The following is a 15,663-nucleotide window of genomic DNA, read 5'->3' on the forward strand; positions in this document are numbered from 1 at the left end:
AACTGAATGCTTGTTTACAAGATTTATCCTTGCATTGGCTACTATGCCAATTTAACATCTAGCATCTGTGGTAGGAAGGCCCCCAAGTGTGTGTGCGGGACTGACCTGAGGTGACTGGGTGGTAAGGGTCTGTCATGAGCAGGCCTTTAGTGCCCCTAAGGCTGCCACCCTTTTTACTTTCAATTTATCTGGTGCTTGTTCTTTGTAATAATGCATGGCCACAACAACTGGCACTTCTACATTAATGTTTAAATTCACTCCCCTAACTATCATAAATCTTAAAGAGGAGTGGGAAATACACCCCTGCCCAGGCCTGGTCTTGCACACAACAGGGATTGTGCACAAACTGTAGGCCAGCATTCAGAACCTAATTACAGTCAGGTTAACCATTAGGCTCCCGCCCTCATCGTGTCATTCCTCGGAGTGATGCGGTGGGGGCGGGGGGGCCACGGCGTATAGGGCCGTACCCTGGCTGGGGCGGCACCGCGTCGTGGCTTGTAGGGACTTCAATACCTTCTGGTGTCCATGTTTGGTTGGTCTCTCTGAGGCCGGCCAAGTGTGCATGCCCTAATAGCTTGTTAGGAGAGCAGTATGGAGGCACTGTGATGTAGAGGGTGGGGGGCAGCCATAGCTGGGTTTCTTTGGGGCAGGCAGCCTGCCCATTAAACTAAAATATCTTAAGTAACTTCAGGAGGGGCTACTCCCCGGAGTAAATTTAGTTGTGGTAAAAGTGCATATGTGTGTTTAATTATTTAAGGACCGCGGGGAGCTAGGCTCCTTGTTCGTGAATATTTTATATCTTAAGAGGGTTTTTGTTTTCTTTTCTTGCAACAGACTAGTTCTGTTTTAACGTAACTTCTTTCTTTTAGTCTAGTTAGTGACTTGCGGGGACTAGTTCCCCTTTTAACGTAACTTCTTACCTCCCGCCTTTGAGGGAGGGAACCGGCCCCAGGGGCACGGTGGGATTAGTTTCACTTTAATTCTCCCATAATCTTTGGTTTTCCGGGCGCTAGGTGCCCCTTTTTCCATTTCCTAATATGTGTTTTTAATATTGTAAAGGGTTTTGAGATATTGCTAATAAATAGCTTTCAAATCTGCGATTCTTCTACACTTTGTCTTGGCAGCATTTTTTGTGACGGATTGCCCCCGGACCTGGTCCGGGGAGTGCGATTGACCCTGCTGGCCACTGCCTAGTGCATGCCAGCATGGGGGCACATTGCTTAGGCAACGTTAAATATCTGTTTAGATAAAATTATATTGACAATTAAAATGTAATGTATAAAGTCAACTCTCCCATGAGAATCATTCTTGCCTTATTGAAACTGCAGTTAATCTAAGGGACCAGCTTGTGCTGCAGCAAGTGGAAAGTACGGTAATTGTAAGAGCGTTGTTATGGATATACCAAGTTTTTTGTTTATTGCTGGTGAATAGTGATTCATTTGGATTGTAATACCTCGTGTCACTGTATTGAAGATATTATCAATGTACAGACCATGCTTGTGCATGTGTGGTGTAGAGTATGACGGCTCGTCGAAAGTGTACAGTCGTTTATGGAAGTCAGTAGACCTTGTTATAGCATTTGATTTAGTAATAGGGAGCCCATATAGCTCCTGGTTCATTAGGATTGTTATCGCTTCTCGGCCTTTTGGCTAAGATCAAAGTGTAGTATCTGTTCTTATCAGCTTAATGATCTAGCCCCGAGAAGTGATTAGTTAAATAACTGTGCTCAAGAAAAGATCGTCGCAGAGGTGTTCGTGCTGTATTCACTCCGGCACGAAACGACCATACTTCCAGCAGTTCCGAGGATGGATCGACTGCTGCTGCGCCTAGGGAGGACATGGGGAACTACATGGAGATAAGGTAGGTGGTAGTCTGGCACTTGTGTTTTGTTTTTAAGTAAGTTCTTGTGGCCATCTTGTTTATTTACTTGTTTTCTTTCTGCAAGCTTTCGGCCATCTTGCATTAATTATTTGAATTTCTATTTGTCTGGCCATTTGTTGTTTGTTTATTTGAATTAAATTCGTTAATCGCGGCCATCTTTTATTGCAAACATTTAAAGTTTAACTGTTACATTTAATTTGTTAATATCTGCATAGCTTTTTGTACCTGTTAAAGTAAAGTAACTACCTATCTCGCCTTTAATTTTCCAAGTGCCAAACTATCACCTAGTAATTCCTGCAACTCAGTGTTTTGTTATGTAAGCCCCATTTCAGGTTCCCGACTGTAACTTGCATTCGTGACTCGTAGCTTTTACTGTTCACCCAAAATAATTTTGTTTATTTAAATTCTTTTTCAGTAATACATTTTTCCGAATAATATTTAGTTGCTTTTCATATATATATTAAATTAGAGTCAATCTTTTTACTGCAGTTCCTATATTTAAATAACCACATTTAATTAATACCTGTACTTGATCTTGCTGTTTAACATTTAACTTCTACCCACAGTCTCGCCCTTGTGTTTGAATTTTTTAGCTCGGGCAAATACCACATTTAATTTTTCCTCAATTTAACTAATACCTTCAAGGCGAGTCGCGTAACTACAGTCGAAGATCGTCGCCCCTAAAGGCCTTTGGAACCCCTTCCCAAGTGTATCTTGTTTTTCTTGAGCCTGTGTAATTGTTTTTGTCCTGTCTCCTGACTGTGTGTGTTCAATGGCCGACAGTCCCTTGTGAATAATCTGTGTGCATCCTATAGTTTCTGTTAAGTTTTTGCCTGTCTCTCAATTTTCCCATATTAATAATTCAATTGTTCAACATTTAAAGTAATTTCTGTATTTATTTTGGCTTAAATTCACTTTGCTCGCGATAATTATATTGCCTTGTGCCCAGGCATATCTAGTGTAATCGTGTTTAATTCTGATTTGAATTCATAACTAGGGGCAGTAAATAATTCCATATTCAGAGATTTAATTTTTCCCATTAATAGTTTCAGTGTATTTTGTCTGCTTAACTTTAAATTCAGTTTTTCGCGACCTCGTGGTTGAGTTATTTAGCGAGGTCGGTCGCCATTTTTCAACTTCCTTCTTCTTCACAGATGCTTCGCATGTGACTTCCTGTTCGTGTCCATGGATATGCACACCAGGGGTTGAGTGTTGTGTTTGTCTTGTGTTTATTGTAATTGTTCAGTGACTTGTTTTTGTGCTTGAATCCGCCATATTGCTTTCTTTCGAATTAGCTAAAATAAATTAAAGTACTATTTATTTCTATATTTACCTTGCTGATTAAATACGCCATATTGTTTTCAGAGTAACTATTAATTGGTAATTAAAGTAATACTTATTGAATATATCTATCTATTATTATTATAATATTTATTTAATTAATTGAATATTCCTTAATTTTCTTGCAGATTTAATATATTTACCTTTTCATTTTTATCCATAGTAATTAACCAATACATCTCAAATCTTGCTGTTGAATCTTTTAACTTAATTCCATTTACATTCTTATAGCATCACCTCAACCATATTTATTTAATTAATTAGTTTCAAGCACCTGTACCTGTCTTATTTGTTTGTATATTTTGTTTCCTTTGTAGTGCTGATCGGTAAGTGAGTAACTGTCTCTTGTCTGTGTTGTGCTAGTATTTGTGTTGCGACTTTTGTAAGTGTTCTGTTGTTGTGTTTTGCTCCTTCCAGCACTCTAGTGTACTTGTGTTGTAAGGCCCAGCCCTTGACACATTTGTACACCCCCCTAGTGTTCCAGAAACCTAGGGCACAACCAGTGACCTTGTAGTGTCTTGAGCCGCCTGTGTAGTTCTTCTCAGGACAGCGAACTGCTCCAGAAGCGGTCGTCGCTTGTCTGTTTACAGCTGCCCAGGAGAAGAGTGCCTGACTCTTAGCCCGGCACTCGGCTTGCCGCTGCACCCCCGGATTTGACTGTTGCTTCTTGGTTTACCAAGTAGCAGCCCCACCGATTGTGACTTGTGATATTTTCTTTTTAGTGGCCTGTACCTGATTAGTTTTAAGTAGAGTTTTATTTACCTTTCAGAGTTTATACTTTAGTAGAGTTCTATATATTGTTAGGTGGTTAATTGTTATATTTTCAGAGTCTATTGTTTCCTTATTTTTCAGGGTACTCTATACATACCCTTAGTGTTATCTTGTTATAAGAGTTTGTATATATTGTTCTTTTACAGATCTAGTTGTTTGCTGCTGTGCGGCTGTGTTGTTCTCTTTTTGTTAGTGTAAGTGTTTTTCAGGATGCCCGTGCGTCCCAGCTTCGTGGCGTTGCCGGCCCCAGAGGAGATCCAGTGCCCTGCGTGTGTGCGGCTTCAGCAGTTCGGGTCTGTCTTCGGACGACTGGCTGATCTGGCGGCGCATGTGCGCCGGGCGCATGACTCTGCGGGGCTATGGTTTCGCTGTGAGATTTGTAGGCCGCACGAAGAGATCCGGTCCCTGAGGGCAGCAAGGCTGCATTTTGAGACGGTGCACCCGGGCCGGGGCATCGAGCCGGCGCTGCCGGAGGCGGATGGTACGGACTCGGATCTCGCGTCTGATGATGAGGAGGAGGATGAGAGGGTTGCCGTTCGGGAGATGGTGTCCTTGGTGCGTGACCCGGGTGAGCCGGGGTGCCTGCGCGTGCCGGTGCCACTACCGGCCGAGTTGACGTGCATCCTCTGTGGGACGCATGGCTTCGGGCTGAGGATCCGGGGGCGGTATTCAGCATGGTCGGACATGTGGAAGCACATGAAGCGACACCACCCAGAGGTGACTGCGGTGGAGTTCCGCTGCAGGTTCTGTGCTTCCGCATTTTCGGGCGCTGGATATCCGCTGAGGGTGGCTCAGAACCACGTTGCCAACGTCCACAGAGCTGAGGTGCGGAGACTCGCGGCACGCCAGGCGCGAGAGGCAGGCCTGGGCGCGCCAGCACGGACTCCACCTGCTCGTGTGGCCCGGCGGGAGGCACGGCGCTCCTCAGATGAAGACGCTGATGATCCGCAGCCCCGGCCGTTGCCGCCGCGGCTGCCGTCTCCGGTGCCTGGTCCCTCCCACCGTCTCTCTCCGCCTGCACGAGAGGAAGGCCAGGAGACATGTGTTGTTTTGCCCCCCAGGAAGAAGAGACGGACATCACCTGGACCCGTCACGCCGGCGCGCGACGATGCAACGGGGAGGGAGGCTTTGTTTCTGTGCCGCAGGAAGAAGCTGTCACTGTCGCTCCGCACGACACCCCTCCCTGGATCACCGGCACCCAAAGGGACTCCGGCACCTGCGCTCCCGCAGGTGACCACCAACGAGGAGGAGGCGGCCCAGCTTCTGTCCAGAATGCTGCCGCTGCACCCGAGGCCATCACCAGGCCCGGCGTGCCGTCCCTCCTATACCGAACGGGAGGATGTCCCAGCGCCGGCGCCGGAGCAGGAGTGCATCGGAGTAGAGGAGGAGAGAGGAGAGGGTCTGCCACCCAGGGACTGGCAGACCGGAGATGCCCCCAGTATGTCTCCTGGGGGAAGCACACCTGAGCAGCGGACTGCACCGGAGTTGCACGTGGTGCCAGCCCACCTCATCAGGTTCCCACTCCTGCACTCGGAGGGAGGAACCCAAACTGATCCAGACCATGATGAGGAGCTGCCAGGAAGATGTGAGATGGGGACGCAGACGGAGGATGACGTCGCCCCAGAGCAGGAGGCTGCCGACGCGGCGGTGCAGGCGGAGGTGCCGGCGCCGGTGGAGCCAACTGTGGGCGTGGTCGGGGGGAGGGTGCGGCCTCCCCCGGCCGCGCGGGAGCTGTCTGGTCCTGGCGTGGGGCTGCCCACCCAGAATGCCCGGGAGGTACGAGAGGAGGTCCCCCGGGCGCGTCACGGCCAGCAGCCCAGGGAGAACCGCCACCAGGTCCGAGGACGCCCAGCAGAGGCGGCAGACCACCAGTCCGCCTCGGAAGACGAAGGAGAAGACGGCGAACCCGAGGTCCGGCCCAGCCAAGTCCAGCTGGAGTGGATGGCTCGGATCTCGGCAGCCGAGGAAGACTGGGAATCCCTGGAGCACGTCTGCGACGAGTACACGGAGTTTGTCGTCGCCCTCAAGGTACGAGAAGAAGAGGGGGGCGCGGCACGTGCTCCAGGGGGTGGCGAAGGAGCGAGGGGTGGCCGGAGAGGGCCCGGCAACCCCGCCCGCCAGCGCAGGCGGCGGCCGGCATTTGCATTTGACGGGGAGGCCGCCGCCAAGATCCAGAAATTGTACAGGGCCAACCCCAAGAAGGCGATGCAGGAGATCCTGGAAACAGAGTCTCCCTATTGCCGGATTGCGGGAGCCCGCCTGCAGGACCACTTCACAGAGACATTCTCAGACCATGGCTACGAAGTGGGTCCCACGCCTGCAGGTTGCGCACTGGCACACGATGATCCGACAGAGGAGGAAGTGGACGAGCTGGCCAGACCATTCACCACCAGGGAGGTCGCGAAGAAGCTCGCCCGCACCAAGAACACGGCACCTGGGCAGGATGGCATCAGGTACAATTTGTTGAAGAGGGCTGACCCAGGTTGCCACGTGCTTGCGGCCCTCTACACCGCAGTGCACGCCCACAATCGTGTCCCCGGATCGTGGAAGAGGTCCAACACGGTCCTCATCTACAAGGATGGCGACAAGGACGTCCCAGACAACTGGCGTCCGATTGCGCTCAGCACCACCATTTCCAAGCTGTTCCTGTCGGTGGTCGCTGCCCGCCTGGGCGCGTGGGCTGCCCGGACGGGGCGCATCTCCAAGCAGCAGAAGGGCTTCATGGAGTACGAGGGCTGCTTGGAGCACAACTTTGTCCTGCAGTCCATCCTGGATGACTGCAGGGCGAAGAAACGCGAGGTCGCCATCGCCTGGCTGGATCTCGCCAACGCGTTCGGGTCCATCCCGCACGCGTACATCCAGCACTCGCTCACAGAGATGAGGGTACCCGAGACGCTGCGTGCCCTCATCGCGGACCTGTACCACGGCGGGACGACACGGGTCCGTTCCGAGGATGGCTTCACGGAGGAGATCCCGATCCGTGCTGGCGTCCGTCAGGGCTGTCCCCTCAGCCCCATTCTCTTCAACCTCAGCATGGAGGCAGTGCTGAGGACGGCCGCCAGAAGGGAGGAAGAGTTGGGCTACTCTGTCCTCGAGCACCACCACGCCATCCTCGCCTACGCAGATGACATCGTCCTCATCGGGCGGGACCCCGAGAGCCTGCAGACCCTGCTGGATGGGGTCAACGAGGCCGGTAACTGGGCCGGCTTGCGCTTCAAGCCCAGAAAATGCGCATCACTTCACATAGACTGCAGGACCGGTCGCCGGGTGATGCGCCAGCCTGGAGCGCAACCTGGGGTGCAACCCACCGTGATGCAGGTTGCCGGGGTCCCGATCGCCGCACTCGCTGAGGGCGACACGTATCGTCACCTGGGTGTTCCGACAGGTTACCGGAATGCCCAGTCGCCCGAGCAAGAAGTGGAAGCCATGGGGGCAGATCTCGACAAGATCCACGCCAGTCTCCTCGCCCCCTGGCAGAAGATCAACGCAGTCTCGACATTCCTCCAGTCGAGGCTGCAATTCATCTTGAGGGGAGGCCGCGTCAGGAAAGCTGTGGTGACGCGGTTCGACAAGAAGATGAAGAAGTACTGCAAGGAGTGGATGCACCTCCCCTTGCGTGCCACTCCGCTCATCGTCCACGCCCCAACGCATGAGGGGGGAGCTGGTCTCCTCCCACTCGCAGACATGTGTGACTTGGCCACGGTCACGCATGGCTACAGGCTCCTGACGTGCAAGGACCCTGACGTAAAAGACTTGGCGTGGGCCAGCTTGTTCCAGACAACAAAGCAGAAGCTGGGCAAGCAGGAAATTTCGAAAGATGACATGGTGGGGTTCCTCAACGGGGAGACCGAGGGCGAGTTCAACCGTGATGGTGGCGCCCTGGGGAACCACTGGACCTTCACACGAAGTGCAGGAAGGCGCCTCAAGAAGAGCACAGGAACGAAATGGCGCTGGAGTGAGGAGCTCCAGGAGGTCCAGATGGAAATCCCCGCACCTGAAAGTGCCGCGGGCCGCATCCTGGTCGGTCCCGGGGCACGCTCCCAAGTCTACCGGCGTCTGGCCACGGCCCGGCGCCAGGAGTACAGAAGGAGACTCGTGGCCCTTCCAGATCAGGGGAAGGCCATGGAACCGGTCTCCCGGAACCCCGCCAGCTCCCACTTCCTCCGGGATGGCAAGTTTACTCGCTTCGCAGAATGGCGCTTCATTCACAGGGCACGTCTCAACGTGGTGCCCCTGAATGGAGCTCTGCGAGGACCAGCGAGGAACAAGATGTGCCGGCGGTGTCTTCACCCCAACGAGACGCTGCCGCACGTCCTCAACCACTGCGGCCGCCACTCCGCCGCCTGGCAGCACCGCCACAACTCGGTGCTGCACAGGCTGGCCGCTGCCATCCCGAGGGACCCGGGCGTGGAGGTGCGGGTGAACCGTGCCGTGCCCCACACCGGGTCCTTGCTCCGTCCTGACCTGGTGGTCGTGGACGAGCCCAGGAAGAAGATCTCCATAGTGGATGTCGCGGTCCCGTTCGAGAACCGGAGCCAGGCTTTGGATCTCGTGCGGACCACAAAGACGACGAAATACCAGGGGTTGGCAGACACACTGACTGCGCAGGGCTACACAGTTTTCAACGAGGCCCTCGTTGTCGGGTCCCTCGGATCCTGGGACCCGTGCAACGACTACGTCCTCCAGCAGTTACGTGTCCGCTGGAGGTACGCACGGAAGATGCGGCACCTCATGGTGTCTGACGTCATCAGGTGGTCCCGTGACATCTACACCGAGCACGTCACGGGCCACCGTCAGTACCAGGTGGAGGCGCCGCCTGCCAACCCGCAACCAGTCCCAGACCAGGCCCCCGCAGTCCGGGGTCGTGGCCGTGGGAGAGGACAAGGTGGTCGTCGACCAAGGGGCAGACCAGGACCACAACCATGATGTGGGCCCCGGGCGCTGGAGCCGCGGTGCCCGCAACACCGTGGTTCGTGCCCCAACAATCGGCCACTCGGCGCCGCACCGCTGGGGGCACCAGCCCCCCACCGTTGGACCACCGGTGGAAGGGGGGGACCTGAGAGCCCCCCCGACGAAAACAGAAGTGCTGCCGGAGCGCACCAGCGCTCCACCGTTGGACCACCGGTGGAAGGGGAGGGACGCAGGTGCCCTCCCCGCTGAACACAGAAGTAGATGGCCATGGAGGCACCAGCCTCCCACCGTTGGATCACCGGTGGAAGGGGGGGACTTGTGAGCCCCTCTGCAGAAAACTGAAGCAGAGGCCCGAGTGCCCCAGCACTCCGCCGCGGGATCAGCGTGGGAGCAGGGTGCCTGTCCGGGCCCTGTCGTGTGCCAATGTGTGTTTGTGTGCGGACGTCTAAGTGTTGGACCGATAATGTTGTGGTTGGACCCCTAGATTTAGTTGACGAGGACGCTTTTGCCCCCCACCCTACCAGGAAGTATCAATCATGCCTGAATGCCATCATTGTTCACACTTGCAATCTCCACCACGCAATAATAATATCTACCTATTTTACACCACAGTTAAATTTGCCACTGTTCCTGCTTCCACAATAGTCATGCACCATTAATAGCCACCCCAGCACAACACCACACCTAACTCACAATTAAAATAGAGCCACACACGTTTAATAACAATAATTTCCCTATGAATTTGTAAACTTAATAGCACATATGCAGCCACTGCCATAAAAAAGAAATAAAACACCAGTCACCTAATATAATGCACTCCCCATAGAGCCACATGCGGTCACTAACTATAATTCCCCCTGACATTGTAAACTTTCCTAACATTTTTGTCTCCAGCACAATAACGTACAATTAATATAACAGCAACAACAGACACCTAAAATAAATCACTCCTCGGTTTAATAATAACAAACTTCTTCTAATACCATATATACAAACCACTAGTCAAAATAGCACACTTTCAACCTCTAACTTATTAATTAAAATGCCACACAATAACCCAAGCACTTGTAACTCTTAGTAAACATCACCACAAAACTAATTACACATGTATGACCCGCCTTACTCTCAATATTGTTAAACTCACCTAAACCCACCCGTCGTAACATCACTCCCCAGTTTAATGATTTATTTTCTCCCATCCCCAATAATAACAATTAACCTGAATCTCCCCCTCTCAACACACTTCAATCTGCCTCTGCTTCTAAAATAGTCATGCATCATTAGCAGCCACCTCACCACAACTCAACACCTAAATCACAATTAAAATAGAGCCATATGCATTTAATTACAATAATTCCCCCCTGACCTAGTGCACCTGCTTAACACTGCCATAAAACACAAATATAAAACAACAGCATCACCAGACACCTAAATAAATCACCCCTCAGTTCAATAATTTCAAACTTCTTCTAATCCCATATACAAAAACCACTAGTAAAATAGCACACTTTTAACCTCTGACTTACTAAATCAAATGCCAAATAATATCCCAAACACTTGTAACAAATAGTAAACACTACCACACAACTAATTACATTTGAACATCCTACCTAACACACAATACAGTAAAATTCACCTAAACCACCCATCGTAGCATCACTTTCAAAACTAATGACTTTCTCCTCTCCCCAATAATAAAAACAACATTCAACCTAAAACAACCCCTTTCAAGAAACTGCAATCTAATTTTCCCTGGTAAACAATACTATCTAAATAGTCTAAAACAATCATTTCTTTTAAATTGTTATTATTTGTTACTTCTGAACAGCTTGCCCCCTCCATCTGAGATATTTTAAGTTTGTGGGTGTTAGACACCTTGTGTAGTTTATTAAAACTTATGTATTCTACAATGATGTTACTTAAGGTTTGCAGGTGTTAGACACCTTGTTTTCCATCAATACTCTGCACAATGTCTAATATTTAAAAGTTTTCAGCCCAGAGCTTCACTCCACATATAACATCATTACTTGAAATATCTTAAGTTTGCAGGTGTTAGACACCTTGTATAACGCTTCGTGCGAGCTCTTCTAGCAAAAATTTAATTTTTTTATTTTTTTATTTTTCATTAATTTTCTTTTTCAGTGCTATGTATGTTTCTCTTTTCTCTTACAGGTTTGATCATTATTTAAGTTTGTGAGGGTTAGACCCTCTGTATAATTTTTATTTCTCTGCTGTGTATCTTCATTCATTTCCTTTCCCAAGTGTAACATGAAGTATTTAAGGCATGCTTAGATTTGCAAAGTTGAAGGCCAGTGCCAAAGTCTGTTCTCAACCTTAACTTCTACTTCTCAACAGCAATAACTGAATGCTTGTTTACAAGATTTATCCTTGCATTGGCTACTATGCCAATTTAACATCTAGCATCTGTGGTAGGAAGGCCCCCAAGTGTGTGTGCGGGACTGACCTGAGGTGACTGGGTGGTAAGGGTCTGTCATGAGCAGGCCTTTAGTGCCCCTAAGGCTGCCACCCTTTTTACTTTCAATTTATCTGGTGCTTGTTCTTTGTAATAATGCATGGCCACAACAACTGGCACTTCTACATTAATGTTTAAATTCACTCCCCTAACTATCATAAATCTTAAAGAGGAGTGGGAAATACACCCCTGCCCAGGCCTGGTCTTGCACACAACAGGGATTGTGCACAAACTGTAGGCCAGCATTCAGAACCTAATTACAGTCAGGTTAACCATTAGGCTCCCGCCCTCATCGTGTCATTCCTCGGAGTGATGCGGTGGGGGCGGGGGGGCCACGGCGTATAGGGCCGTACCCTGGCTGGGGCGGCACCGCGTCGTGGCTTGTAGGGACTTCAATACCTTCTGGTGTCCATGTTTGGTTGGTCTCTCTGAGGCCGGCCAAGTGTGCATGCCCTAATAGCTTGTTAGGAGAGCAGTATGGAGGCACTGTGATGTAGAGGGTGGGGGGCAGCCATAGCTGGGTTTCTTTGGGGCAGGCAGCCTGCCCATTAAACTAAAATATCTTAAGTAACTTCAGGAGGGGCTACTCCCCGGAGTAAATTTAGTTGTGGTAAAAGTGCATATGTGTGTTTAATTATTTAAGGACCGCGGGGAGCTAGGCTCCTTGTTCGTGAATATTTTATATCTTAAGAGGGTTTTTGTTTTCTTTTCTTGCAACAGACTAGTTCTGTTTTAACGTAACTTCTTTCTTTTAGTCTAGTTAGTGACTTGCGGGGACTAGTTCCCCTTTTAACGTAACTTCTTACCTCCCGCCTTTGAGGGAGGGAACCGGCCCCAGGGGCACGGTGGGATTAGTTTCACTTTAATTCTCCCATAATCTTTGGTTTTCCGGGCGCTAGGTGCCCCTTTTTCCATTTCCTAATATGTGTTTTTAATATTGTAAAGGGTTTTGAGATATTGCTAATAAATAGCTTTCAAATCTGTTCTTATCAGCTTAATATCTGATACGTCCTGCATCGCAGGACCAGAATATTAAACTGATTTTTGGAACAGGGCGGAGTGCTAGGGGCTTGCCCCACCTCCGCCGCGGGTTGGCCCGGTATTGCAGTACCACCGGGATCGGCCCACCACAAAATGTAATAAACTTTAAGTTTGTTTTAAATGTAATAAACATTGTTACCAACTTGTAAGAATGGATGATAGTGAAAAATTGATTGTTGTAATGTAATGTGCCCAAGTGCAGAGACAATACAGAAAAGTCGTGTGTACATTCAACAAATGAAGAGGAAGAGAAAGCTGATCCAGTAGGTGCTGCCAGGGGCGGCCGAACAGGAACTACAAGGATGCCCAAGGGACGAACTTGGAATGCGAGAACATGTAGGAACTTAGCAATTTTGTGTGCAGAATAATAGGAATTAATTATTTTATTTTATCATACAATGTAGTGCTTGTTGTGAATGTTTAATAAATTTAGCTGTGTGAGAAAAAATTCAATATAATTAACAATTAGGCAGTGTTAAATGATAATAATGATGATGTATTGAAAATGTATTTTGTCATGTCGATGCGTGAGTTTATGTAAGTGTGTGGTTAAGGCTTGTTGTGAAACCTTTTATTACTATTATTGTTATTCATTACTCATGTTAATATTTGTATGAATTGTATTGACTTTTTTTTATCTGTTGAACTACATGTGTTTGGTTAATGGAGTTTTACAATGTGCAATATTAATTTTGATGTGTATTTTAAGGGATGTTTCTCGGCCTTTCGGCTAAGATCAGAGTGTAGTATCGCTTCTCGGCCTTTTGGCTAAGATCGAAGTGTAGTATCTGCGATTCTTCTACACTTTGTCTTGGCAGCATTTTTTGTGACGGATTGCCCCCGGACCTGGTCCGGGGAGTGCGATTGACCCTGCTGGCCACTGCCTAGTGCATGCCAGCATGGGGGCACATTGCTTAGGCAACGTTAAATATCTGTTTAGATAAAATTATATTGACAATTAAAATGTAATGTATAAAGTCAACTCTCCCATGAGAATCATTCTTGCCTTATTGAAACTGCAGTTAATCTAAGGGACCAGCTTGTGCTGCAGCAAGTGGAAAGTACGGTAATTGTAAGAGCGTTGTTATGGATATACCAAGTTTTTTGTTTATTGCTGGTGAATAGTGATTCATTTGGATTGTAATACCTCGTGTCACTGTATTGAAGATATTATCAATGTACAGACCATGCTTGTGCATGTGTGGTGTAGAGTATGACGGCTCGTCGAAAGTGTACAGTCGTTTATGGAAGTCAGTAGACCTTGTTATAGCATTTGATTTAGTAATAGGGAGCCCATATAGCTCCTGGTTCATTAGGATTGTTATCGCTTCTCGGCCTTTTGGCTAAGATCAAAGTGTAGTATCTGTTCTTATCAGCTTAATATCTGATACGTCCTGCATCGCAGGACCAGAATATTAAACTGATTTTTGGAACAGGGCGGAGTGCTAGGGGCTTGCCCCACCTCCGCCGCGGGTTGGCCCGGTATTGCAGTACCACCGGGATCGGCCCACCACAAAATGTAATAAACTTTAAGTTTGTTTTAAATGTAATAAACATTGTTACCAACTTGTAAGAATGGATGATAGTGAAAAATTGATTGTTGTAATGTAATGTGCCCAAGTGCAGAGACAATACAGAAAAGTCGTGTGTACATTCAACAAATGAAGAGGAAGAGAAAGCTGATCCAGTAGGTGCTGCCAGGGGCGGCCGAACAGGAACTACAAGGATGCCCAAGGGACGAACTTGGAATGCGAGAACATGTAGGAACTTAGCAATTTTGTGTGCAGAATAATAGGAATTAATTATTTTATTTTATCATACAATGTAGTGCTTGTTGTGAATGTTTAATAAATTTAGCTGTGTGAGAAAAAATTCAATATAATTAACAATTAGGCAGTGTTAAATGATAATAATGATGATGTATTGAAAATGTATTTTGTCATGTCGATGCGTGAGTTTATGTAAGTGTGTGGTTAAGGCTTGTTGTGAAACCTTTTATTACTATTATTGTTATTCATTACTCATGTTAATATTTGTATGAATTGTATTGACTTTTTTTTATCTGTTGAACTACATGTGTTTGGTTAATGGAGTTTTACAATGTGCAATATTAATTTTGATGTGTATTTTAAGGGATGTTTCTCGGCCTTTCGGCTAAGATCAGAGTGTAGTATCGCTTCTCGGCCTTTTGGCTAAGATCGAAGTGTAGTATCTGCGATTCTTCTACACTTTGTCTTGGCAGCATTTTTTGTGACGGATTGCCCCCGGACCTGGTCCGGGGAGTGCGATTGACCCTGCTGGCCACTGCCTAGTGCATGCCAGCATGGGGGCACATTGCTTAGGCAACGTTAAATATCTGTTTAGATAAAATTATATTGACAATTAAAATGTAATGTATAAAGTCAACTCTCCCATGAGAATCATTCTTGCCTTATTGAAACTGCAGTTAATCTAAGGGACCAGCTTGTGCTGCAGCAAGTGGAAAGTACGGTAATTGTAAGAGCGTTGTTATGGATATACCAAGTTTTTTGTTTATTGCTGGTGAATAGTGATTCATTTGGATTGTAATACCTCGTGTCACTGTATTGAAGATATTATCAATGTACAGACCATGCTTGTGCATGTGTGGTGTAGAGTATGACGGCTCGTCGAAAGTGTACAGTCGTTTATGGAAGTCAGTAGACCTTGTTATAGCATTTGATTTAGTAATAGGGAGCCCATATAGCTCCTGGTTCATTAGGATTGTTATCGCTTCTCGGCCTTTTGGCTAAGATCAAAGTGTAGTATCTGTTCTTATCAGCTTAATATCTGATACGTCCTGCATCGCAGGACCAGAATATTAAACTGATTTTTGGAACAGGGCGGAGTGCTAGGGGCTTGCCCCCACCTCCGCCGCGGGTTGGCCCGGTATTGCAGTACCACCGGGATCGGCCCACCACAAAATGTAATAAACTTTAAGTTTGTTTTAAATGTAATAAACATTGTTACCAACTTGTAAGAATGGATGATAGTGAAAAATTGATTGTTGTAATGTAATGTGCCCAAGTGCAGAGACAATACAGAAAAGTCGTGTGTACATTCAACAAATGAAGAGGAAGAGAAAGCTGATCCAGTAGGTGCTGCCAGGGGCGGCCGAACAGGAACTACAAGGATGCCCAAGGGACGAACTTGGAATGCGAGAACATGTAGGAACTTAGCAATTTTGTGTGCAGAATAATAGGAATTAATTATTTTATTTTATCATA

The 15,663-nt window shown here is 47.9% G+C and overlaps 3 non-coding genes and 3 pseudogenes across 3 annotated transcripts; all 6 read left to right on the forward strand.

Annotated features, from left to right (window-relative positions):
• Window positions 1-1,629: 1,629 nt before the first annotated feature.
• LOC134545160 (U2 spliceosomal RNA) lies at window positions 1,630-1,820 on the forward strand. Its single transcript, XR_010078305.1, has one exon. It is a non-coding gene; the product is annotated as a U2 spliceosomal RNA (small nuclear RNA).
• A 10,511-nt stretch (window positions 1,821-12,331) lies between these two features.
• Window positions 12,332-12,510, forward strand: LOC134545169 (U2 spliceosomal RNA; annotated as a pseudogene).
• A 656-nt stretch (window positions 12,511-13,166) lies between these two features.
• Window positions 13,167-13,331, forward strand: LOC134545164 (U2 spliceosomal RNA; annotated as a pseudogene).
• Window positions 13,332-13,741: 410 nt separating this feature from the next.
• On the forward strand, window positions 13,742-13,934 carry LOC134545168 (U2 spliceosomal RNA). Its single transcript, XR_010078308.1, has one exon. It is a non-coding gene; the product is annotated as a U2 spliceosomal RNA (small nuclear RNA).
• A 656-nt stretch (window positions 13,935-14,590) lies between these two features.
• On the forward strand, window positions 14,591-14,755 carry LOC134545165 (U2 spliceosomal RNA; annotated as a pseudogene).
• A 410-nt stretch (window positions 14,756-15,165) lies between these two features.
• LOC134545158 (U2 spliceosomal RNA) lies at window positions 15,166-15,359 on the forward strand. Its single transcript, XR_010078303.1, has one exon. It is a non-coding gene; the product is annotated as a U2 spliceosomal RNA (small nuclear RNA).
• Window positions 15,360-15,663: the final 304 nt, after the last annotated feature.

Source organism: Bacillus rossius, unplaced genomic scaffold, assembly GCF_032445375.1.
Source record: "Bacillus rossius redtenbacheri isolate Brsri unplaced genomic scaffold, Brsri_v3 Brsri_v3_scf606, whole genome shotgun sequence".
Taxonomy (NCBI): domain Eukaryota; kingdom Metazoa; phylum Arthropoda; class Insecta; order Phasmatodea; family Bacillidae; genus Bacillus; species Bacillus rossius.